Here is an 11,469-nt window from a genome sequence, read left to right as displayed (position 1 = left end):
TTCAAACAGAAAGATGGTGAAATGATTGAAGTTTATTATGATCGTCTTAATGAATTGATCTATCGATGCAATCGATATGGAATAACTAGATCGACCATGGAGTTCAATCTAATTTTTGTTATGGGACTTCGTAAAGAGTGGCGTAGTGTGAGCATGATGGTTAAGAATCAACAGAGATTTGATACGTCAACTTTGAATGACTTATACAATAAACTGAAGACTCATAAAAGCGAAGTGAACGAAATTGCTAAAGAATCAAAGGTAAGTCCGGGAGGTCCACTAGCTTTGGTTTCAAAGATCTCTGAAAATGAAGCTGAGAAAGATGTTTCGGATGAAGATGAAGGGTTCCTCATGAACTCAGATGATGAAGCAATAGCTTTCTATTCAAACAATCATGTAAAAAAGTTCTTTAAAAATCCTTTCAATCCGAAGGCAAAGTTTTCTGAGACAAAAAGGAATTTTATGATTAAAAGTGCTGGGGATGAGAAGAAGAAGGTAGAGATGAAAGACACGAAGCCTGTTGAGGGAAAAACAGAGAATAAATTAAAGGGAGATGCTGGTATTGATTGTCATTATTGCAATGGTGCTAATCACCTTGCGAATGACTGTATGCTTCAAAAGAAGGATGAAAAGAAGAATAAGACGAAGGATGAAGCGTACTATGTGGAGAAGTTGGAGGAGCTGCGTTCGAAGGCAAAGAATCTCTCATTGGTTGCTCATGGTGAACAAGACGAAGATGGAACTTATCAAATATGGCCATCTGGATCAGATGATGAAGAAATGAGACATTCGACACATGGAGCAATGTATGCAAAGCTAGAGGAAGAATCAGATGAGGGAACATATGAAGTTCGTGGGAGATGCTTCGTATCAAAAGCTGCTGACGAATATCCAATGACCACAAAGGTACGTAACATTCTTGAATCCTTTAATATTCCAGTACATGCTTATAATTCAAAATTAATCTCCTTTGATGAATTTGTTACTTATTTTGATTCAATTGTGGTATCCGCTAGCAATGAGGCTAAGAAGTTGTCTGATCAGTTGTTAGAGACACAGAAGAGATTAGATTCAAAAATTGCTAGAATAGATTGTTTAGAACTTCAAATAACTAATATCATGGTTGATAGAGATAACTTGTCGAGTGATTCGAAACTGTTGTAAGCCCAGAGGAACATTTACTGTAATTCGGCTAAAAGACTGTATGGAAAATTAACTGAACTACATCATTCATGCGAAATCAGCAAAGAACAACATAGAAAATTACTGCCTTTTTTAGCTCACGAAAGAGCTATAATAGATAATATTGCTTATGATTATGAAAAAGAAATTGCTTATTTTAACAAAGTTCCTGATGATATATATGAATATGGAATAGTTAAAGTAGATGAATTTCTTGATTCAAATGAATTGGTTAACATTGTAAATGAAACTTTGACTAAGTCTGAACAAGTTAACATCTTGAAAAAGACTGAGAATTCAACATCTGATTGTCAATCTAATTTTGCTGATATTGAGGATAATTCAGATAATATTAGTGAAATAAGTGATCTTGAGGATGCTGATTGTTCTCAGTTATCTATTATAAATGTTGCATCATCATTCAAAGGAAAAGAAAAAGTTAAGGAATTGTTGGTTGAGATTGACATTGATCAACCATCATCTTCGAAAGTTTGTGATGATAACTTTGTAGAAGTCAAAGACAGTCAAACAGATGATAGTGATGATGAAAAAAGAAGAGAAACAAACAAAGAAAAAGGAAGTTTTAAAAGAAAAAGAAATTCCTCGTATAGTTGTTGATCAAGTCTGTGGAGATACACAACAATTCGAAAAAGTGCTAACTGAGAAAGGGGCTCATTTCTTAGAAATGAATATTGTGGTTTACCCAATTTTCAAATGTTCTGATGATGTTGTTTTTCCGAACCAAGTCTTTGTAACAACTGGAAATGTTGAAAATATTAAACCGGTATTCAAGAAAATGGTGGAACAAGATAACATAAAATCATCCGAAGAAGGGTTTTTCGCAAATCAGAGCACAACTGAAAACAATTTAACCAAGAATTCGTATGTTTTTCAAAGAGAAAAACCAAAGAGAAAATGGGTTGAAAAATCTAAAGTTGCAAATGAGCTTATTACGGCGTTGGTTGAGGAAATTAAACAAGGATCAAAACATAATTCTAAGGAATTCAAGGAGCAAATTGTCAAACTTTCAAAAGAAAATAACATTTCAAAAAGACAAGCAAGAAAGAAAATCTTTTGGCAAACAATTGACAATCAGAAATTGAAACATGAGAAATCAAAATAAGTTCAGTATATGAGTTCAGAACGTTTTTCAGATAAAAAAAAGATTTTTAATCAAATAAACAAAAGAGGGTCTGATTCCAAATCACCAAAACTTGTTTACAAAGTGAAAACCTCTCAAAAGATTTCAAATGAGTCAAAACCTAATGTTTCACACAAATTCTCAGAAAAATCTAATACTCCAAAGATATTCTCTCAAAGACAACATTTTAAAACAACTATGAATACTACTTATGCTGGATCTTTTCTTAATAAACCAAGAGTTGATTTTGTTCCTCAAAAGCCAAATTTTCCTAATCATACGAACAAACAAACATTAAAGGCATCACATACAAAAGGCATAACTTCAAGGAAATATATCGATCACTGGCTCGAAGGACGCGGTAAAGTTTATCAGTCTAGTAAATTCTCAGAAGAACAAATCAAAGAGGCTTATGAAAAGTATGTCAATACTTCTTCGAATGGAAGTTCATCATCAAAAGATTCGAATATCTCAATCAAAGCTTGGCAACCAGTCACAAAACCAAAGATAGTTCAGTCACAATCTAAGAATGCGAAGGGTAAAATCAGTGAACATTCGAAATCAAAAAAATCTTATGTTTCAATTCCTTCAAATGATGATGTAGACATTATTGATAGTCTCAAGACTAAAATTTGTGACTGGGTCAAACATTCCTTAATTAATTCTTTGTTGACATCTAATTTCCAAGGACCCAAAAAGCCTTGGGTACCTAAATTATTTCAAGGATTGCAGGTACTATGTGACGAGCAATATGATAATAAATGGTACATTGACAGTGGTTGCTCTCGTCACATGACTGGGAAGAAGGAGAATCTTAGAGACTTTTAAAGCTTGAAGAATGCAGGAGTTGTTAAATTTGGAAACAATCAGAAGTGCGAAGTAAAAGGATATGACAAAATCACGAATGGTACATTCACAATAAAACGAGTTGCGTATGTTGAAGGGTTACAACATAACTTGATAAGTGTTTCTTAAGTTGTTGTGGGCACTGGCAATCAAGTACTTTTTAACGAAGAGGGAAGCATCATTTCGAATATCGACACTAAAGAAGTTTTGCTTAAATCAAAGAGGAAGGGTGACATTTTTACTTTGGATATTAATCTGATTGTAGGCAAACCTGCTGTTTATCTTCTTTCGAAAGCTACATCAGATCAAAGCTGGTTATGGCATCGAAGACTTTCACATCTTAACTTTTGAAACATCAATAAACTTGTTGTTCATGATTTGGTAAGAGGCTTACCTGTACTTAAATTTGATAATGATTCTTTATGTGCAGCTTGTGAAGTTGGCAAGCAACATAAACAAGGTCATCCAATCACAATTGATTCGAAGATTGTTGAACCACTGGAGCTTTTATATATTGATTTATGTGGTCCTTCGACAGCTTCAACACTTAATGATAAATGGTATATCTTAGTTATTATTGATGATTTTTCAAGATTTACATGGGTTTATTTTCTCAGGCTTAAATCAGAAGTTGCCCAAATCATAATTGATTTTATCAAGCAAATGGAAAAAATGATGAAAAAGATGGTTCGAAAGATAAAGAGTGATCATGGAACTGAGTTTAAGAACAACGTTCTTGATTCATTTTTGGTGGATAAAGGCATTTCGCATAATTTTTCATCTCCATATACACCACAACAAAATAGAGTCGTTGAGCGAAGAAATCAGTCTCTATGCGGAGCTATAAGAACAATGATGGCCTATGCGAATCTTCCACAATATCTTTGGGCTGAAGCAATTTCAACTGCATGCTTTACTCAGAATAGATCTTTTATCCATCGACATTTTAATATTACTCCTTATGAAATCATCAATAACAGAAAACCTAATGTGAAATTTTTCCATGTTTTCGGATGCAGGTGCTTTATTATGAATCTTAAGGATAATCTTTCGAAATTTCAAGCAAAAGCTGACGAAGGGATTTTCCTTGGATATTCACATAATTCTGTTGGCTATCGTGTGCTAAACAAACGAACTCGAAAAGTGGAAGAAACATTTAATCTTACTTTTGATGATTATTATATTAAACATTCTGATAAGCAATTTGAAAATCATTCAATAATGCAAGAAAATCAAACTGAAAATGAAGATATACAATCCTTGGATATTGATTATGATTTGATTTTTGGAAGTTTAGATTATGCTGCGAATGCTGAGAGTAATGCTCCTGACAATTATGTCACTGAAGTTTCAAAACTAATTGATGATTCAACATCATCTCGTCATGAAATGGGCGAAAGTATGCATAATGATCCAGTGGAGGGGGAGGACTTGGATTCGAACACTCTACTTGAGGGGGAGCATTCTTTCGAGGGGGAGAATGAAAGAGCATGTGTCACACCCCGAAACCAAAGGCGGAAACGTTCCAGGGTGGAGGACGTCATAAATATCGCAACCAATGTACATAGTAAGCATAGTAAACACAAAACTTTACATTACATAGACTTATTTACATTGTCTGAAAACAAAGGATTACATGCGTTATACATATACATAACATATGAACAAAAGTAAAGACGTGTCTTTTACATACTTCGCATTCGCCACAAGGATCGCTGGGTACCTGTCTAATATGGACCTGAGAATACAAGCAGTTTGAAAATCAGCATAAAGCTGGTGAGTTCATAAGCGGTTTTGTTTTCTGAAAATGTACGAGTTCCTTTCTATTTCTGAAAAAGTTACACCCAAGAAAATCCCATATTTTTTTAAAAGTTGGTTACCAAATCCAAAATGTAATGTAAAAGATGTACACTGAAAACATGATTGTTCTTGTGAATTGTAAAGTTTAGTTATTTAAATTGTTACACGTTTCTGGTTACGGACTACTATTACCTCAGGAAAATCCTATATTTTCCTAAATGTGTGTGAAGTGTTATCAAATTTGAAAGTAATGTACAAGTATCTACCATACTTAAAGTGTGTGTGTGGAGTCTTGAAATTCTGATTACCTTTAAATGTACATTAGTTTAAACACATATATCAAACTAATAAATACCAGCAAAGTGTTCATAATCTTGATTGCGAGTCCTTAACCATATTTCAGACTAGATATGACTCGAGCCGAGGTCAGTATCTTTTTATGACTTTTGTCACCCTTGAACCTTGCGGTTCGGCTGTAGCTAGCTGCCAGGTGCGGGATAGTCAGTCCCGTATAGATTTATACACTTAAGTCACATTCTCCTTTCTGGAGATTCTGGTCAAAGGGATAGTCCTCCAGTCTCTCGTGCCAAGGGAAGTGTTACAAAGGACTTGTCTCCAATCTTTAAGATTACTCTTTACTCTCGTATCTCGGGGAAGTAGTATCTATGACTGACTAAGTTCTAATGATGCCTTTCCTTCACACTCGAACCTAAGGTGTTTTATCAAGGACAATACAAATGTTCTATGATTTCTATCAGTAAAGGTGTGAACAATCAGTTGTGAAGTATAAAGTATAACACTATATAACAAGAATTGAAATAGATTTGAAGAACAATTCTATAAGTTAAACCGTTTGTTAATATGTTTTCAATTTTTAAAAGTGTATAAATTATGAAACCATTTAAATGAAATAATGAATTTAAGTACAATATATTCTTGTAATTTTGCTTGTATTCCACCCCTGAAAACATTGAAAAACCATTGAAAAAGGGTAGGGGTATGAACTCACCAGACGAGAAAACGTGTTGGTTCGGATGCTATGTGCCAGTTCGGGGCTTGATAACACGCGAAGCTCCTATGTAATATGAAATGATATACAAATATATCTAATTAGATTTTAAATCACTAATTATATATTATTATATACTCCAAGACGCGAAAATACTTCAAAATAAGTGTTTAGAGTGACCTGGGTGATATTTAAGGATGTGAGGGACTAGGGAAATGAGTTTACTCTTCAAGAGTAAACTCCTTATGGAGGTTTCGGCCCATAATACTCTAACCACATGATTTCATGGCCGTGAACTCATGGTTGAGAGTTTTATGGTGCTAAATGGTCGATAACACTTGAGGGATGATGGGGTAAATTTATCTAAGGCATGGAAATGGATTAAATCACCAAGAACAACATTTAAAGGGAGTTTACGGCCCTAAACAAGGATTTTACGGCCGTAAGCTCCTATACTCCCCTTAAATTGATGATTTAGTGGCCTTAGATTAATCACATGTGATTCAAACAATTTTTACAAGCCTTAGGATGAATTTTGGGCACCATTTGGCTTATCTTAATGAGTTTGCGGCCCTGGAACCTATCCTTGGGGGGTTATGGCTGTAAACTCTCAAATGAATAGTTTTTATTATGTTTAAGGTCCCCAAATTGATTTTGGTTGGTTCTAGGATTTATTCCAAGGCTAATGGTGTGTTTAAATGGCTTTTAAACACTTGATTTTGAGTTTACTCTCCATGGATGATGAGTTTACGGCCCAAGCATGTTCTTGGGCAGTAAACTCATGTTTACTCCTCAAAAATGATGATTAGGGTGTTCTAAGTCCGAATTGGTAAGCCATAAAGTCATATCTAAGTCCTAAAGTTGGTTTGGAGGGGTTTTAAGGCTCAAAAACCCTCTTAATATGTGTTTACGGCCCAAGCATGCTCTAGGGCCATAAACTCATGAATATGGTCCATTTTTATTGATTAAACTCGGATTTGAAGGCTAATGAGGTTGAAAAACAAGTTAGGGAAGTTACCTTGAAGATTTGAGGCCTTAAATTGAAGTTTTGGACCTAGTTCTTTTGTTTGAGGAGAGAGGTTAGAGAGAGAGAGAGAGAGTAGTGAGAGAGGGCAAAAGCTTCAAATGGAAGCTTAAACATCTTTAAATAGTGTCTAAGATTTGGACACGGTGGAATTCTACCCGATACCGACGTTAGATGTGGCTTTTGGTCACACCCAATAAAGTTGCCGTAACCCGATATGGTTGATTCTAAAATTTTTCCAATTACTAGAATAAGGTGCTAAAATGAGTCCTAAACGCATTGAGACACCCATTAAGTCATAATAATAATTTCAAATTAATGACTTAGTTTAATTACGAAATTGGAAACGAATTGCTAAAAACAGGTCTTACGGACGAATTGGGTTTCGGCGATGGATAACTTCGGGTTGTCACATTATCCCCCCGTTAGAGGGAATTTCGTCCTGAAATTCAAAGACTTAGGTATAGATCATGAAGTGAAAAGAAAGATGAGAATGAATCTACTGCTTCGGGTCCTCACGCTCCTAAGTGGAATCGGGTCTCCGCTTGACATTCCAGCAAACCCTCAGTACCGGGATGCGACTTTGTTTCGTACGATCAATCTCTCAATCCATGATCTCAATTGATCCTTCCATGGAGGTTCAGGTTTCCGTTGATTTCGATCTCATCAAAGGGATTACTAGGGTTTCATCGAGTCGGCACTCCTTATGAACAAAGATATGGAATACCAGATGGTTGCTGCTGAGTTCTGAAGATAGTTCGGAGAGGGCTACGGAATCAATTCCTAACGAGGATCTCGAAGGGTCTAATGTACCACGAGTGAAGTTTTTCCGCACTTCTCAAGGCGTACTATGTCTCTCCAGAGTAAGACTTTCAACAAGAGGGTACATCTTCATATGGTAGAGTAGCTAAGGGTTTGATGATTCTAAAGGAAATTTCTAGGTGGGTCTGCGATATTAGCCGGCGGGACCTAAAAATTGACGGGTTTTCTATGGGTATCTCCGGTGCCGACTAAATCTCTATCGCCATAGTTTTCGGAAAGGTCCACGGGTATGACTGCTTTGCTTATCTACATGACTAAGGGAAATGATTTGACCGAAGGGCACCACTACTAACTCGTAGTGATCATATCAAGTCCTAGTTGCTGTCTTGGACACATCATTCTCACTGAGGTTTTTGGCTACGAGGTAATTCCAGGGATTAGGTCGATGCGAGACTTGACTACACGTTCGGGAAGAGTTCTCAGGAATTCTTCGGAAAAGGCATTGGGGAAAGAGTTGCAGACTTCTCGTTTCTCGATAATCACACAGACGAGGAATACATGGGAAAAATTTTTAAGCTTTGATGCACGAAGATCAAGAGAGTCGTGTCGGGGGAAAGTTAAGACGGACGGATTTCTCGAAACCAAGAATAACAGCATGAATGAGGCTCGGTCATTACATGCCAAAGATAGTATCAAAGCATTTCATGAAAAGTTTGCCATTAGATCGAATGGAAAAGAATAATTGTCCGGATTGAGGATACAATCTATGGAAATGACATTAGCGTTCTCCTTCTCACTTGTTAACCATCTCGACGGTACACGTTTTCGATTACTAACGAAGGACAGAGTTTAGAAAGATGTTTGAATGAATGGCTAGCAAATTTCTTTCAGCATTAGAATCGAAAAGAATCACAGGCATAAGATTCATCGAGGGGAATTATACGTGTGGCAACAGTGGGATCGGGGTCTGTCTCCTCTCGTCCTATCGCTAAGACTCTTCCAGTGTTGCCAGATGTTACTGCCTTAGGGCAGTTTCGCTTGTAGTGTCCGACTTCTCCGCAACCATAGCAGGCCTGACCAATGCCTGCTCCGGAAGCTTGACTGGTTGATTGAGATGGTGTCTTACAGTTTTTCGCCATGTGACCCTTTATGCCACAACTATTGCAAAATACCTCTATACATGGGCTAGAAGTGAGGTGATGATAGTTGTACTTGTCACAACTAGGGAGGGTCCCACATACCTACTGGTAGGCTTTCGAGTTGAGGATCCAACAACAGAAACAGTTGCAGGGGTAGTAGCAGCGTGAATTGCCACAAGTTGTTGCCTCTTCGAAGACTCCTGCGATGTCTGACTTTCCTTCTTCTTCCCAATTTTCCTTTTCCCGCCACTCCTCTCTGTCGGTTCAGGAGTGGTAGCTGTTTCCCCAAGGTCATCACTATGGTCGATTAAGATTCGTGCTAAGCATTTGGCGCTGTTGTATGTATCCGGCCTCGCAGCTAAGATGTTTCTTTTTGTTGGCTGGGTCAACCACCAGATGAATCTCTCTATCTTCTTACTCTCCGGGGTAACCATTCTCGGGCAGAGTAGTGCCAAGTCATCGAACCTGGAAGTGTAAGCTGCGATATCGGAACCCTTCATCTTCAGGTTCCAGAGTTCGTGCTCTAATTTCTGCATTTCACCCCGTGGGCAGTACTCAGCCAGCAGAAGTTCCTTCATAGCTTCCCAACCCATGGCATTGGCTACAGGTAAGGTTAAGGATTTGACTCCGCCATTCCACCAAGTCAGGGCTTTATCGATGAAGGTGCAAGCGGCAAACTTCACTTTGTCAGATTCTGACCAGGCGCAAATTTCAAAGATGGATTCGATCTTTTCGAACCATCGGGTGAGGGAAATGACACCTCCAGTGCCATCAAAGGACGTGGGTTTTGCATTCATGAAATATTTATAGGAACCCTTCTTTCGGTGTCCCTAGTTATCTTCTTGGTTTTGGGGCTGGGGACCACCTCCTGAACTACCGGGGTTTCTTTGTGACATGGCGACTGTCACTGCGGAAGTAACAACTGCCTGAAGCATTACAAGATCAATTTGAGGAGGAGGTGGTGGCGGAGGGTTGTTGGTCTTTGAGCTGGGTCTCTTTCTTGGAGGCATCTTGATCTAATAAGATTAGGAAAGAGAGGATCATAAGTCCTCTGAATTGAATCAAGAGATATGGGCCAGGAGATATCTCATTAAGACAGATATATGGTATTCTATTAAGTGATAAGCAAGAAAGAGTTAACAAAGCAGATTAGTTATCTCTAAGGGAATGATCGAGGAACAACACTGAAATGAGAATTTCTATAACGGGTTTGGCTTGAGAAATACTCCCATAGTATTTCATGATTCACTGCAGCGATGGCTCGTAGTTTTGGTATTGGGTAAGTTTTAGGCATGCTGCATACCACTGTCACTCCAAAGCACATGTTGGATGTGTCTCGAATGAATATAGTTGGCTAGGCTATATTGATCCTAGACACGACTACATAACTGCCCAGGTTTAACCGCATCGTACAACACCCATTTACTTATGTTCTGTTCTACTTATAGTTACGGATCTCGACGGTTAGGTATACTTATATACTTTTTGCAAATACTTATATCTTAAAGTTTACTTTTAGTTCAGAGCACTTAGGCCCCTTAGTGTTTATAGTCTTATACCATGTAAGGTTTGGTATACTAGTTCAGTATAAACAAGGGCTCTGATACCAATCTGTCACACCCCGAAACCAAAGGCGGAAACGTTCCGGGGTGGAGGACGTCATGAATATCGCAACCAATGTACATAGTAAGCATAGTAAACACAAAACTTTACATTACATAGATTTATTTACATTGTCTGAAAACAAAGGATTACATGCGTTATACATATACATAACATATGAACAAAAGTAAAGACGTGTCTTTTACATACTTCGCCTTTGCCACAAGGATCACTGGGTACCTGTCTAATATGGACCTGAGAATACAAGCAGTTTGAAAATCAGCATAAAGCTGGTGAGTTCATAAGCGGTTTTGTTTTCTGAAAATGTATGAGTTCCTTTCTGTTTCTGAAAAAGTTACACCCAAGAAAATCCCATATTTTCTTAAAAGTTGGTTACCAAATCCAAAATGTAATGTAAAAGATGTACACTGAAAACATGATTGTTCTTGTGAATTGTAAAGTTTAGTTATTTAAATTGTTACACGTTTCTGGTTACGGACTACTGTTACCTCAGGAAAATCCTATATTTTCCTAAATGTGTGTGAAGTGTTATCGAATTTGAAAGTATGTACAAGTATCTACCATACTTAAAGTGTGTGTGTGGAGTCTCCTGAAAGTCTGATTACCTTTAAATGTACATTAGTTTAAACACATATATAAAACTAATAAATACCTGCAAAGTGTTCACAATCTTGATTGCGAGTCCTTAACCATACTTCAGACTAGATATGACTCGAGCCGAGGTCAGTATCTTTTTATGACTTTTGTCACACTTGAACCTTGTAGTTTAGCTGTAGCTAGCAGCCAGGTGCGAGATAGTCAGTCCCGTATAGATCTATGCACTCAAGTCATGTTCTCCCTTCTGGAGATTCTGGTCACAGGGATAGTCCTCCACTCTCTCGTGCCAAGGGAAGTGTTACAAAGGACTTGTCTCAAATCTTTAATATTACTCTTTACTCTCGTA

The sequence above is a fragment of the Lactuca serriola genome, chromosome 4, assembly GCF_051521515.1.
Source record: "Lactuca serriola cultivar US96UC23 chromosome 4, Lser_US96UC23_V15, whole genome shotgun sequence".
NCBI lineage: Eukaryota > Viridiplantae > Streptophyta > Magnoliopsida > Asterales > Asteraceae > Lactuca > Lactuca serriola.
The sequence above is the reverse complement of the archived record's forward strand: the minus strand, read 5'-3'. Positions refer to the sequence as shown.